The sequence below is a fragment of the Nipponia nippon genome, unplaced genomic scaffold, assembly GCF_047370975.1.
Source record: "Nipponia nippon isolate SJK-2023a ecotype South Korea unplaced genomic scaffold, ASM4737097v1 scaffold_4, whole genome shotgun sequence".
Lineage (NCBI taxonomy): Eukaryota > Metazoa > Chordata > Aves > Pelecaniformes > Threskiornithidae > Nipponia > Nipponia nippon.
The window spans coordinates 22011285-22024931 of NW_028262358.1; positions in this window are offsets into that span (position 1 = coordinate 22011285).

Here is a 13647-nt window from a genome sequence, read left to right on the forward strand (position 1 = left end):
AGTGAGAGATTAGAAGTACTGCGTTGCAATGACAGCAGAAGAAATGCATCATCCTGGAGCACTTAGAAGTTTATGCCCTGTATACAGAAGTCAAGCTCTTCTCCAGAAGTAATCCCACCATCATGCCTCTCCCTGCACCTAAAGCCGTGCATGGATGGCTGATAGACTTGTTCTGTCATCTCACCCACATCAGAGGGTTGCACAAAAATCAGCAAATCTGGTCTGCTGAATTTTGTGAGTAATAAACCTCCTGTGAACACAGCTTTCCAACACACAATGTAAAGAGATTGCAATGGGGCTGAATTCATCTTCCATTGATATTTTTTAATATTTCACTTTTTTTTGATCTGTGAAGAGTGAAATGGTGTTTCTTTTTCCCTACCATTATTTCCTCCAGCTCCATTTTGAGTTCCTAACTAGGAGGTAACATGTTATATCATCACAAAATGATCATGATATGCACAGAAATTAGGATGTTGGAGTGTATGTCATTTGTAGTATGGTTTAGGTTCTACTGATGATAAAAATCATAATGTTAAACATTTTATTTTTGTAGTTTTTATTTTAGGGTGCCTAGAAGGCATGGAGGTTCTCCATTTAACAGCCATTGTCCTGCTATTGTGCTTCTTGAGCCCTGAATTTCAATTCCATTGAAATATATGGCTTATGTGTTTTACATTGCATTTCAGGGTTAAAAACTGTGCTAACAGGGCTGAAAATCTGAAATATATGAGGTTTTAATATTTTGCTGCATCTTCTTAACCAGAAAAAAAATGCTGAACTCTTCATGCCCTCCTTGTACTAATGCATCATTTAGGAGGACATTAAAAACACATGAGGCCACTCAAGAGGAGGTTAGGAAGACATCTTTAAATACAACTGAAATTTATGAATAATTAATTAAAACATGTAAAGAGAGAGCAATTAAAAATTCTATATTTTGAATCTATATATTTAAAAAAAATGTGACACATAAGAAGGTGTCTAAGAGATTCACTACAGCATGAGATAAAATCTTCACCAGTTACATGCAGAGAGGTATATTTTGCCTTTCCATATACTGACAGAATAACACTGGAGAAGTGAACTGAGACCAAATGCAAGGGTGTGTGCATGGGCACACCTGACCCCCAAATACCCAGTGCGGGAAGTTGATGGGGAGCTGCATGTGAGAACATGAGCACTGGCTTTTGCCCTTTGCTTGCCTGCTGTCACTTTAGAGCTCTCTTTGTTTTATGTCTGGCACAAGTTTAATATATGCCTTGCCTTTAAAAAAACACTAACCGACCTTATCTTTCTTATTGTGCTGGTATTTAGCAACTAACATCAAATGGATCGGATGCTGTACTCTTCATAGAATGAGAAGAAAATTTATCAGGCACTCAGATTATCTCTTGACAGAGAAGTGTTAAACAGGTCTCTTCCAATACAAATGCAGCAGTCGGTAATACATGTTCAGTGCCTATGAAAACCGGCCCATGCTCTTGCAGCTAGACGGAGCAGTTATTAGAAACTCCTGGGAATACAAACGAAACTGTATTTCTGAACTTTCCGCCTTTCTAACAATTAAAGAACTAAGGAAAAAGCAATCAAATTTACGAGGCCTGAAAAAAATATTTAAGATTATCTACCTCATAAAATGAACTTTTAAACCTGAAGTCATATTTCTTCAAGCGTAATACTTTAGTTTATCTTTGATCATTATAAATTATCCTCTGTAAAGAGCAGTGGTTGGGAAAGTAGTTGGCAGTACATACCATTGGAGTTCATTCTGCTTTATTTATTGAAAAATACTAAAAAGTAAAACACTAAAGTACTTCACATTAAAATGGTATGAACCCACCAAGATAACTGCTTATAACTGTCTGTGTAAAATTATGGTCAGAGTAACCACCTCTGGCTCCAGAATAAACTTTCCATGTATGTCAGAGCCAAATGCATTTGCTTACTCATATTTTCACTTGAATGATTTTTTTTTTCCTTTTTTTTTCATATACATGAAAACCTTTAAAGGAGACGAATGGAGAAAGGCATCAAATACCTGTCACCTTAGGAGATGAAGCAGCATAACAACAACGAAACCAGACAAGTCTCACTGAACAGTTCATTCTTCTCCTTCACTGACACCAGTAGCATGTGAATGCACACATAATTACACAGCGCAGATTAATTCCCAAGAGAGATTTCATTCCTCCCAGAAAATTGTTTTCCAGTGCCAAGACCTCAGTCCTCCAATAATGGGATCGTAATAACTGGATATTGGTATGCATTCCTGCTGTACCGAGTCTTACACCACCAGGTTTTGCAGTGGAGTCCTGACCTACTGGCAGCCAGGACAGAGCTGTTCACTGGAGGCCAAATTCTCATTTTGTAGTATTTGACTACCTTTCAGTATAGTATATTAATATTATTGTTTATAATATTAAATAATTCACAGGTAAGTAGCTACTTATTGTGTAGCCAGAGCAAAGCTCTTGCATTTTGACTGTCACAGTAGATTTCATCCCTTGCTAAAAAACATAGTTAGGAAAATCACTAATTTTTTAATTTCTGGCCATTTTTCTCTACGAACACATCTGTGGCTTGGTCTGGGGCACTGTTACCTCCAGACTTTGGCAAAATTTCCAGAGGGTCTGAAGCTGTTGGCCCTTCAAGACTGACTCACAGCAAAGGGCCAGCTTATTCACACACAACAGTGTGCAGGATGCAACGGGGGAGTTGGGAGCTGCTGTCCTGCCAGGCACCGAGGGTGGTGGATCCATGAAAGGAGGGGCTTCCCTGACTTATGGAGGTTTGGGAGGAGTTGGGATCTGCTGCCATTGTGGAAGCAAGATGCCATCATGGGTTGATCTTTCTTGTCTGCATCTTGCCTTGTTCTCCTGCTCCAGTGAGGCAACAGCTTTTGCCAGCTTCAGAAGCGTAGCTGCTCCTTCCCTCTCACTTCATGCTCTGCCCAGAGCTTCCAAGTCATACAGCTGGGACAGAAGTGAGTAGCACTGAAGGGTGCCTGAAATCGCTGTTTGAGACGGGACATAGTTCTGGGAAGACACACCTACTCCTGCATCCCACATTTGCTTTGGTAACTACTGAGGGAATGAACCTGGGTGGCCTCACATTAGTACTTAGGCTCACTTTATTGGTTTACTTGTCCATCCCTAAAGCTTTGCAGCTGGTCTTTAAATTTTTGGAAATGATATTATAAATATTAGAAATAACTGAATTCACAGGCTCTTGCAGCATTTTCACTGTAGTATGATTTATTTTTAAATCACTCATCTCCTTGCTTATCTATCTGGCTACCCCTCACTGAAGGGAGCTTCCAGGATCTGAGATGACCTATGCTTTGGTGCTCTGAAGGACCTTTCCAGAATCAGTAGGGTTCACCAACTGCAGCTACATTTGGATGCTTGATGTCAGAGCCTATGAGCCAGGCTTTGTTTTGAGCTGGATTGGGTGTTTTTGGAAAATATGTGTCCAAGTGTGGTAAGAAGAACAAGCAGTTCTGACAGCCATGATGTTGGACCCATTGGGAAGTTCTTTTCTTGCAAACCTTTGCAAATCTCCAGGCTGACACAGAAGAGTTCATGCCTTAGAGCCTTCCAGGGTTTAAGCACAGACTTCTCTATTTGCAAAGAGCCAGGGCAGACATTGTTTGGATTTCATTAGAAACTCATCAGACATGCTGGATCTGAAATCACTGCTGCCCTTGGCCAGCTGGAAAATACCCGCTTGTTGCAAGGAAATTCTAACCCACTAATTATCCTAAAAAATTCATGTAGGAACTTTCTTGACCCATTTTTTTTTCCTGTTCCTTTTTTTCCCCTTGAAGACATGGATCAATTATTTTCTTAGAAAAATTTAGCTGATTTCAATGTCATCTTTTTGGAGGCTTAATCATCACAAAAAGTACAGTGCTAAGTCATGTAGCATAGCTGCCACAGATTAACAACAAAATACTGTTCTGAGAGCCTTTATGGTAGGGAGAAGCATATGAGTTTTGAAAAAAACAAGGGGTAACCAAACTATTCCTCATTTTCAAATCTGAACCTGAATCAAACTTTTAGAATATGAAATATTCAGTTTAGCTATATTATTCACTATTTCTCATTTTCACATGCATCTGCACTTTTGGTTTCCAGCTAAGACAGAAACCAAGGGAAGCCAAAATACCTAGACAGGAACAGATAAAAGCCAAAATACCGAGACGGGAACAGAGAAAGGCCAAAATATTAACCAGAAACAGGAAGTACTGGACATCTCACAAGACAGCCTCCATATTCTTGTGAGATCTCCAGCCAGGGGTGCTGACCGAAGAAGTTCAAATTGTTTGGATAAGCTTTGAATAATTATCTAAATCTTTAGGTATTTAGTTGAAGCAAACTTAAAGTCTGAGTCTCTCACAATTTGCCTGTCACTTGAATAAATGGCCATTTCTCAGATATTAAGCCAAACTTGAAGTGGGAAGAAATTCAGCTAAAATACCAAAGAATGGCTTAATAGTAGATGCTCTCTATCTGCTTTCTAGAGTATTAGGGGAAATTGATTTGTCCAAATAGCAATTAATTCAGTAATTGCTGTATTTTGTTGTACAATTATTGCTTGGATGTTTTGGGGTTTCATTTTTCTTTAGTTTGGAGCTGGCTTTTGAGCAGCAAGCAGAAACAACAAGAGTTCAAAGAGGACCAATTCATCAGATGAGAATGGCCAAAGGGCTGATGGGTTTCCTCCTGCTCTTGCTGTCACTCACCTCCATATATCTGACCAGCGGATAGGGCAGCACAACACACCATAGTATAGTGCGTGCTAACTTAATGTTCTTTATTTGCCGCCTGCACAGAATGTAGTATTGGTTAGAACCAAAAAATTGGATCCCTGTCTGGTATCTGATTATTTGAGTGCCTACTATTACTATTACTATTACTATTACTATTACTATTACTATTGCTGCTGCTGCTGCTGCTGCTGCTGCTGCTGCTGCTGCTGCTGCTACTACTACTACTACTACAATTATTATTATATTTGCCAATACCTGTCTTGTAAAGAGAAGCCTCACTCCTTTCCTGCTCTTATCCTGTGATCTACATAGTACCTCTCCCTAGGTATGAAATGGGCATAATGTAAATAGTACTACTGCTGCGAAAAGGATCTTAAGAGGAGAAATAACTTTGGCAAAATTAAGTTTTAATTATGTTGAGTTTCTGGTGATTGAAATATTTTCAACGCATATGGAGAGAATCACATTTTGAAATTCACTTTTCCAATAGCTCTTTCACCAGGAAAGGAACAACAGAAAATACTGCTTCATGTTTGCTCTATTCTGATAAAATACAGGAATATTACAAACTTTACTTAGCTTAGTGTCCATCAACCTTTTCTTTTTCCACTCCTTGAAAGTTTTATTGTAATGAAATGTAGTAAATGTCATTATAATGGGCCAACGTTGATAAGATGATCATTTATTGGAAAAGGGTTTTAAAAGAACTCAACTTCTCCAGTAAATTAAAAATCTTTAGATAATATACCACTTAAAATGACAAAAATAAACATACTGCAATCTCTGTAGTAACAACATGGTCAGCTTGAGCACATATTTGGAACTGAGATGGGGGGTAAGAGGGCAAAGGAAACAGCTGGTGGAGTGGTTTTCCTTAAAAACATTTATGCTGTTTCTACTAGAAAATTAAATTATTTCCTTGGTGTGGCCCCGATTCACAAGCCAGAGATGGTAAAGGAATTATTCAATTTCAGTCAGGTTTGGACCAAACCTTGTTTACAGGTTAGTCAGTTGTCATGCTAAAGTTTCACAAGATGAAATGAGTTCATTGTGGTTTTGAACATGAAAAGTCTCAAAATAATTCTTGCAAAAGCTTCATAAAGAGGCAAGCACTGTACAAATAAGCCATACAAATTGATTACTGAGAAGCAGCAATTGAAGTAGTCTGCCTTGCATAGCTTAAGAGAAGAGACTGAACAGAATGTTCATTTTGTAGAGGGTAGGTTGAAAAGAGGAACAACGTAACAACAATATTCAAATACCGAATAGCTTACCATAGAGAGGGTGAGAATTGAAACTTTTCCATACTGAAAGTAGGTAGAAGGATGAATAATGTACTTTGAGTGTAGCAGGAGAGATGGATGCTTAAATGTTATAAAAAAGCTCTTCAGTACGCGGACAGAGCAGGTATGTAATAGACTGCTTTTTGACACTGGTAGTTACTGAAGATTTTTAAAAACAGACTAGGCAAAGATTGCTCTGATGAGCATAGTTGACACTGTCTTTTCTGATGCCACAGACATTCTTCTGTAAGAATGCTCTCTGTTCACTGTAACAAGAGATATGGATCAAGAACAGTGTAACTGTGTCCTGAGCATTTCTTCACAAACACTTAATTCTCAGAATACAATTATAAAACTTGAATCAAACCAACAGTTTACAGTTTGATAAGACTGTTTAACAGTGACCAATGCCACAGACTAGTATAGGAGTATGCAGTCAAGCATGCAAGGCAGATCTGGGTTGATCTACTCAGGAGGAATGTCTCTTCCAACAGTTTCTTAACCTCTGCTTTTAACTCTGAGCTATCATATTACCCAAGCAAATAGCCTTTCATAATCCTAGGTACTTCTGGCCTCCACGATGATTTGTGGTGTTGAGTTTTCTAGGAGGAAACACTCACAATATAAAGGAAACATTTCCTTGTTTAGTTTTACATTTGCTCCTTTTCAATCAAGTTCATCAACGGATCAAGTCATCAGTGGGTCCCTTCTACTGTAAAAAGAGGAGTTACAAAGAAGTCCTAGGTCAGTCTCTAAATTCATGATTCTGTATTTTCCACTTTATATTTCTTTGACATTTCAGCTGGATTGTTTTATTCCTGTTCAGAACAAGACCCATTTCCACATTTCTGTAGAATGAATGGAGGTCCAGGTTTAGGTCAATCGGCCTGGTACTGCTTTGAAGTCAAGTAATTTTGCAGTATTTTGGGGCTACAGCTGCTGTGTATTCCTAATTCCTGAACTAGGAAGCCTGCTAGGGTGTCTATCAAGGGACCAAGCCTGCAAGTTGTAGCTCTCTTTCCTCAAAGTGGTATGGCCAGTAATGAAATTAGTGATGTGATTGATACAGTTAATATAGAAGCCAAGAAAACATTCATCTGAAACTGTGAAGTTATATTGATTTACATGGGTTTTACAGAGCATGATGATACAGAAAATGTAATAGAAATCCACACTGCAGAATAGACATGATCTTATTTGCTTTAGTATTAGGAAAGTTCAATGTACAGTTCAATGTAGCTATGAATTAAATAATTGATCTGAATTTTAGGATTAAGCCTTCATCAGGTTCCCCACTAGAGAAGTGCCTTACAAGATACGTGAAACTAGTAAGTTTCAGTGGAAGAGTCTAAATACACATAAATGTAATTTGAATTTAGAAAAAACACTATTGATTTCAGATCCTCAGGCAAGGATATGGAAGTGACTACAGTCTTTGTTTTTTCAAGTTATCAGGACTATCATCTTCTGGCTTATAAAAGTCTCTCCCATGTTGTAAGTCTAAAAGCCAAATATATATTTTGGAGATGTGATGGATTCACACCAGCTACAAATTATGATAAATACCCTTCACCTTGCTGCACATATACAGGCCAACACATTAGTGGGATATGAGTATTGAGCTAAATATGGAATCATAAGAAAATATGTACACTTGAGGAAACTGCTCTCCAAATCTAAATGCAGAATTCAGTCAGACCCTTTTGGCCTTTGCTTTTATTAAGCAAAAACAAACCAGAAAAAACCTTATACTTTGAAGTAACACTACTGCAGTAAAAATCTGATGGTAAACTGTGTTTCTGTTTCCAGTCAGAAAATATGGTTCCATTTTATTTGTTTTTTACAGTGGCCTCTCATGCTAAGTCTCCATGTGATCATGACATTTCCTCCCCAACAAGAGAGAGACCAGAAATCCAAGCGATCACACAGAGAATTTGTGTGTCTTGGCAGCTGCGATCTGTATGTTAATACACATTCTGCTCACGCCAAGGTCCAATTTGCTGAGATGTATGTAGTTTACGCTGCAGGCCTAAGCCACGTTGGGACCCTTCGAAGAACTCCTAAGTGAATCCTTAATCATGGTGTGTCCACTGGAAAAAAAATGGACTGTGCACCTAGAAAATTTAATTTCCAGTGCCAGATAGCTAACTTCCCACAGCTCTTTCTGCTCTCCAAAAATCAGCAGTGTCTTTGAACAGCTGACAACATTTTAAATGGTACATCTGGAGAAGCAAAAACACCAGAAAACATCTGTTTTTGTTGTTGAACAAAAATAAACAGTACAAAGCTGAAAGCTGAGCAGAGAAAAGCTTTTCGGATACAGTTAACGTTTTGTTTATTGCACAACCCTGTTCAAACGAACTGATCTTGTGCTGGTGGGTGGATCAGAGCATTGCTGCTATGTGCTGTAAATACATGGCTATTGCCGAGGGGACCATGCCATTTCTCAGGGCTAGAGTCACGAAGAGGTAGGAGGGAGATTTGTGGAGGCACAGCAATAGTGAGTATTTCAGCACCAGTGTCATTGCTGTGTGTGATTTGCTGTATGCAGGGAAGGCATGCCTGGACCCATCTGTAGTGCAAACAAGGGCCCTCAGAAAGGCAGAGCAGGGTCACCAGAGGCAGCACGTCGGCTGGAGGGCTCCTATCCTGGCTGGCTTATGGGGAAAGATGAAGACCAGAAGGAGCTCCAGCATCTGGGTGTTCATGTTGTATTTTGAACTTCAGAAGGAGTATTTCCATCGCTCAGCCCTTCACCTCAGCCTGACTTCCATAAACTCCTCTCTTCGTCACCTGTGAAGCTTTTAAAGGAAAGCTGGAAAGAGACACTGTGACATCCCTCCTGATATCTTGATCTGGACAAGGTGCAGTTTCTGGAGAGATCCGAACTGACCTCCTACCTCTCCCAAAAAGGTGTCCCCAAAACTGTGATCTTCAGGTGCTAATGCTGATCTTGCCACTGATTCTAACCCCAATTAAACAAGAGCCATTGCTGACATCAGAGGTGTTATTCTAGACTTAAAGCATTGTGCTTCAGTTCTCTGTGAAGTTCAATATGTATCAATTATTCACATGAAGCATACTATGGTGATATAATAGATAACATTACCTGTGCCAGAAATAATTTATGAGAAATCAACTCTATTGTTCATTCATAATTGCTCTAAAACTTATTTATTTATAATAAAACTGGCTGTATTCATAGACTCAAGGTTCTTGTCAGTCTAGAATGAGAATTAATTGCATTTGAACTGAAAGAGAGATATTAATTATTTGGAGAGAATTACACTGAAAATTGGAGGCCCATTAATTAGTGGTACACTATCGCTTGAAGATGCTGGAGTTGTGGACTAATTTTTTTCTTTTTTTCTGAAGGGATCTGAACTCACAGTCTACAGGACACCTAGGAAGTTCGGAAAAAAAAATGCATGTTGTAAGACACTCTCTGAGGAAGAAGTACCACAAAAATTCTGCCCATGTTTTATTAGACAGGCTAACAAATGAGTCGAGAATTTTTTCTAGAGAAAATCTATTAAGCAGGGTATTATTTATCTTAGGTCACTGAAAGCAATCATGTGGTTTACTTCAGTAATCTAATTATCACACTGGATTAGAAGTGGTAGAAGGTGCTTTTTGTTTTGGTTTCAGAAGAGTTTTTTACATTGTGTATCTGCCACTTATCAAAAATCTGATTAAATATTTGAAATTTTGAAAATTCTTCTGAAAAAAAAATTTTCAAGTCTTGTGTGTTTTCCTTCATTCTTCCCCATCCCAATTATGTTGGTATTTGAATTAGGTTGTTTCAAAGTACAATAAATTTTTTTATTTTGAGAGTGATAGGACATTTTGAAAACTTTTTGAAAAGTTTTTTCACCTCAACTTTTTCACGTTGGGAAATTAATCAAACCTGACTCCTCCCCTTGTTTCAACTCCAATTTTGGCATCCTGGCAATTTTTAGTGAAAAAATTTGACATTATGTCTTGTGTGAAAAATATTTTTTTTTTCAGAGAGAATACTGCTGAACAACACAGGCAGGAAGGAGTTTGTTTCTTGCAGTGTCCATGCAAATGGACTGAGAAAAGTGTGAGGTGTGCTCCTTGGGAAAAATGAAGTCAACTAGGAAGAGGGTACAAAGTCCAATTGAACAGATATCCTTCAACATCTTCAGCTGCTGCTGTGCGCTACACCTAGATCACCTGAATGAGAGTGCATTCAGCATGCTTCCTATTCACTAGGACTGACCTCGCACAGATAGGGGGGATAGCATAGTAATTGACCATCAAATAAATGGAGTAAAATAATTTTATTTTTAACCATTGAGTTTAACATGAAAGGAACTTATCATTTAGGAAAATAAACTATTTAGAACCTAAATGTAATGCTGCTTTTTTGATTATTGTCTTGGTCTTGTTTGGTTTTCAGGTAGTATTACCATAATGTATCTGCATCTCTGTGCAACGCTGTAGGTCACATCTTTTATGGTTGTACCTAGCATTAAAGTTGCTTTCAACAGGAGTTAAGAGAAGAAGATACTCTTCCTAACTATTAATCCTGATCAGTGCTGTGGTCAAGAATGAACTGAGCTCATACCAATGAGGCATGACGACAGAGCACCTGGTCTGCATAGCAGCACAGTAACACCGAATACTGAGATTTATTCCCCTGCTAACATACTGTTTGTAATGCTGACCTTCCCCTATGTTAGGCAATTGAACTGTGCATCCACCTGGAAGATTGGAAAGATGGAAAGATGAACTACATTGTGAATGTCGGATCAACGTTGTTTGAGCAACCAGGTTATGGGGATGAGCCACAGCTGACGGGGAGATGCGCAGAGCCAACAAGATGTTGTGTTATTTCATTTGTGTAACTGGCAGCTTTTGAAGCAGAGTGTGGTAAAAAAGAAGTGACTGAGGTGACACTGAACCTGGGAGAATTATGTGTCTAAGTGATCCTGAGATAATTTTTCTAGCTTAGTTCAGTCTTGGATGGATCACAGCTTCTACTAGCTGCTGATTCAGAAGAGAAGATGGCTGATCTTTTTCTCCAGCAAAGTAAATAAATAGAGCTTTAAAAAGGCAAAAAAAAAAGCTCCCTTCTGCTTTCCAGCACTTCTGCGGGGCTCCTGGGGTTATGGGGATGTTAACTGAGACGACTGAGAAAACATGATCCAGTTCACTGATAGGTTTTAAAAATAGATTTATTTAATGCAATGGAAACAAAGGCTGACATGAAAGATTCAAAATAGAAGAGAACAGCTTCTTCTTAAATCAGTATAAATTGTCTGTGTGTCATGGCAGTGAACATGTTTCTTTTTTTTTTTTTCTTTCAGGAACTACGTAACCACAGAGTTCCTGTTTACTGTATTTCTTAAGGATAAAGTTTTCTGTGGTAAGAGACACCTAAGACCATTAGGCACGCACACTACAGATCTAAAGAAAGTCTATTTACCAGAGCTTCCAGGAAAAATATTGACAGGGCAGTAAAAATACTTTCCTTGATTACTCAGGCTTATATTTTAAACCTAAAATTACAGGAACTTTTCTCTTTTACCAATTTATTTTTAGCATCTTTATTTTTTTCTTTTCTTTTTCTTCCTTTTTTTTTGCTTACCTTTTAAAGCATGGCAAGTTTCCATTGATTTTGCAAACCAGGGTCAAATTTGGTAAATGCTTCTAATACGCCTTATTCCTTTTTTCAATATTTTTACTAAGGCAGTAGGAAATGATCAATGGAAGGTAAATTTACCTTTCTTCAGGAACTGACAGATGAAGCTACAGTGTATTTCAAAGAGTATAGCCTCTCCTTCAATTTATTTTTTAATAACACATGGGTAGTGATATCTGTGTAATGAAACTAAGCTGTCTACATATTTATGTAGTGCATATTACTGCAAAATCTGAACACCAAGCAAACACTGATGAAGTATCCTGGAAACTCTTTGGGAAGAAAAGTATTTCTTTTTTAAGCTATCAAGGTGCACAGATAAGTTATAATGAATGTCAGCCTATTTGCATTTTATGGACACAGGATCCTTCAGTCTTAGATAGGAGAGGAACTCCAAACTTCTGGAAGTGCTTTTCACTGCAGAAGCAGGCAAACACATTGAGTTGTCATCTGACACACAGGTACAGACACCGACGGTCAGTATCTCAGGTGTGGTTCTGCTCAGCCCAAACACTGTAGAGTTTGAGGGCCCTGTTCCATGAGAGGGAAAATGGGGCTGATTTCTTCAGGCAGCTGGATGGTCTCTGAGCCTTCAGATTTACCTCTCAGGCTCTGTTACTGATACAACAGAAAACTTTATGGAAAGCTGACATCTCCTAGCTTGTGGCAGGTATCAAAAATGGTATATACATCACAGGGTTAACTGGAACAATTTTTGAAGTCCACCGGAGAAAGACTATCCCTTTCAAAATGAGCAGGGCTTGTATCAGTCTTAGCTCTATCTCCTCAGCACTATCTGCAGGTCTTGAAGATGGAGCTACCTGGAGTTGGACCTCCAATTTGCATCAGTCTCGTTGTGTTCCTAGGAAAATGGCCTACATACTGCTATGATCAGACAAACTTGTTCAGAATGGGAACTTTCAAGCTTTTCAAGTATGAATTCCTTAATTCAACGTCCACATGGAAAGGTAACACAGGAAAGTGCCATTCATTTCAGATGTTCATCCTATTTCTAGACACAGAGTTTGTCCTTCCCACTGGATGTTTATCTTCAAATCATTCCCTTTTCAATATTTCAGAAATATCACAGAGTAGATAACTGTGGTGTGATCTTACAAGGCAAAGAACATATCTGGACATCAACTTAAAAAAACAATATAGATGAGCAGGGAAACAAAAAGGAGAAAGAGTTTTATCACATAACCAAAGCTCAGAGACAAATCACAGGAAAACAGCATCTACAGAAGAAATTAGCTTTTTTTGGAAGGCTAGAGAAAAAAGAAAAAATTTTTTTGTGTTTTAGTTCAAGGATGTGTATATTTGCTATGGTTATCCAGGAGCTACTATTGCAGAGGTAACTCATGATGCCTTTTAACTCTCCCGCTCACTTTCTACAAAACACAGTTGAGCCTTTCTGTCTTTTACTAGAGGTATTTGTTCTAGAATATATATATATCTATACACACACATTACCTGTGGTATACTGTGATGCATGCAGTATGTTTTGTGGACTGCTAGAATAGGTGCCTCTTTTGTGTGGTTGCCTGTGACTGTGAGGACTGGATTGGACAAACCAAGCTGTGTTTTTGGGAAAGCAGAAAGAAATTAATTTTCTGTATGCCTGTAAGTGTAAACAGATTCAAGACGAACTAGGGAAATACCATAACCCTACTGAAAGCTAGTAGGTGAAGTGGTAGCTGAAACCTTTTTGACAAATGCAGTGAAGACATTTTGTCTCAAAAGCAGAAGGGAGCTGCTATAGAAGTAGCTCTTTTACATACAATACTGACCAGTAGGGAAGAATAGACTGAGTGCTTAGACAAGAAATATGATCTGAATGAAAGTGATTATTAAATGTTTGAGTTTCATATTCTAAGAACAGTGAGTGAGCAAGAAAAGAACAACAAACAAAGGGATACAGA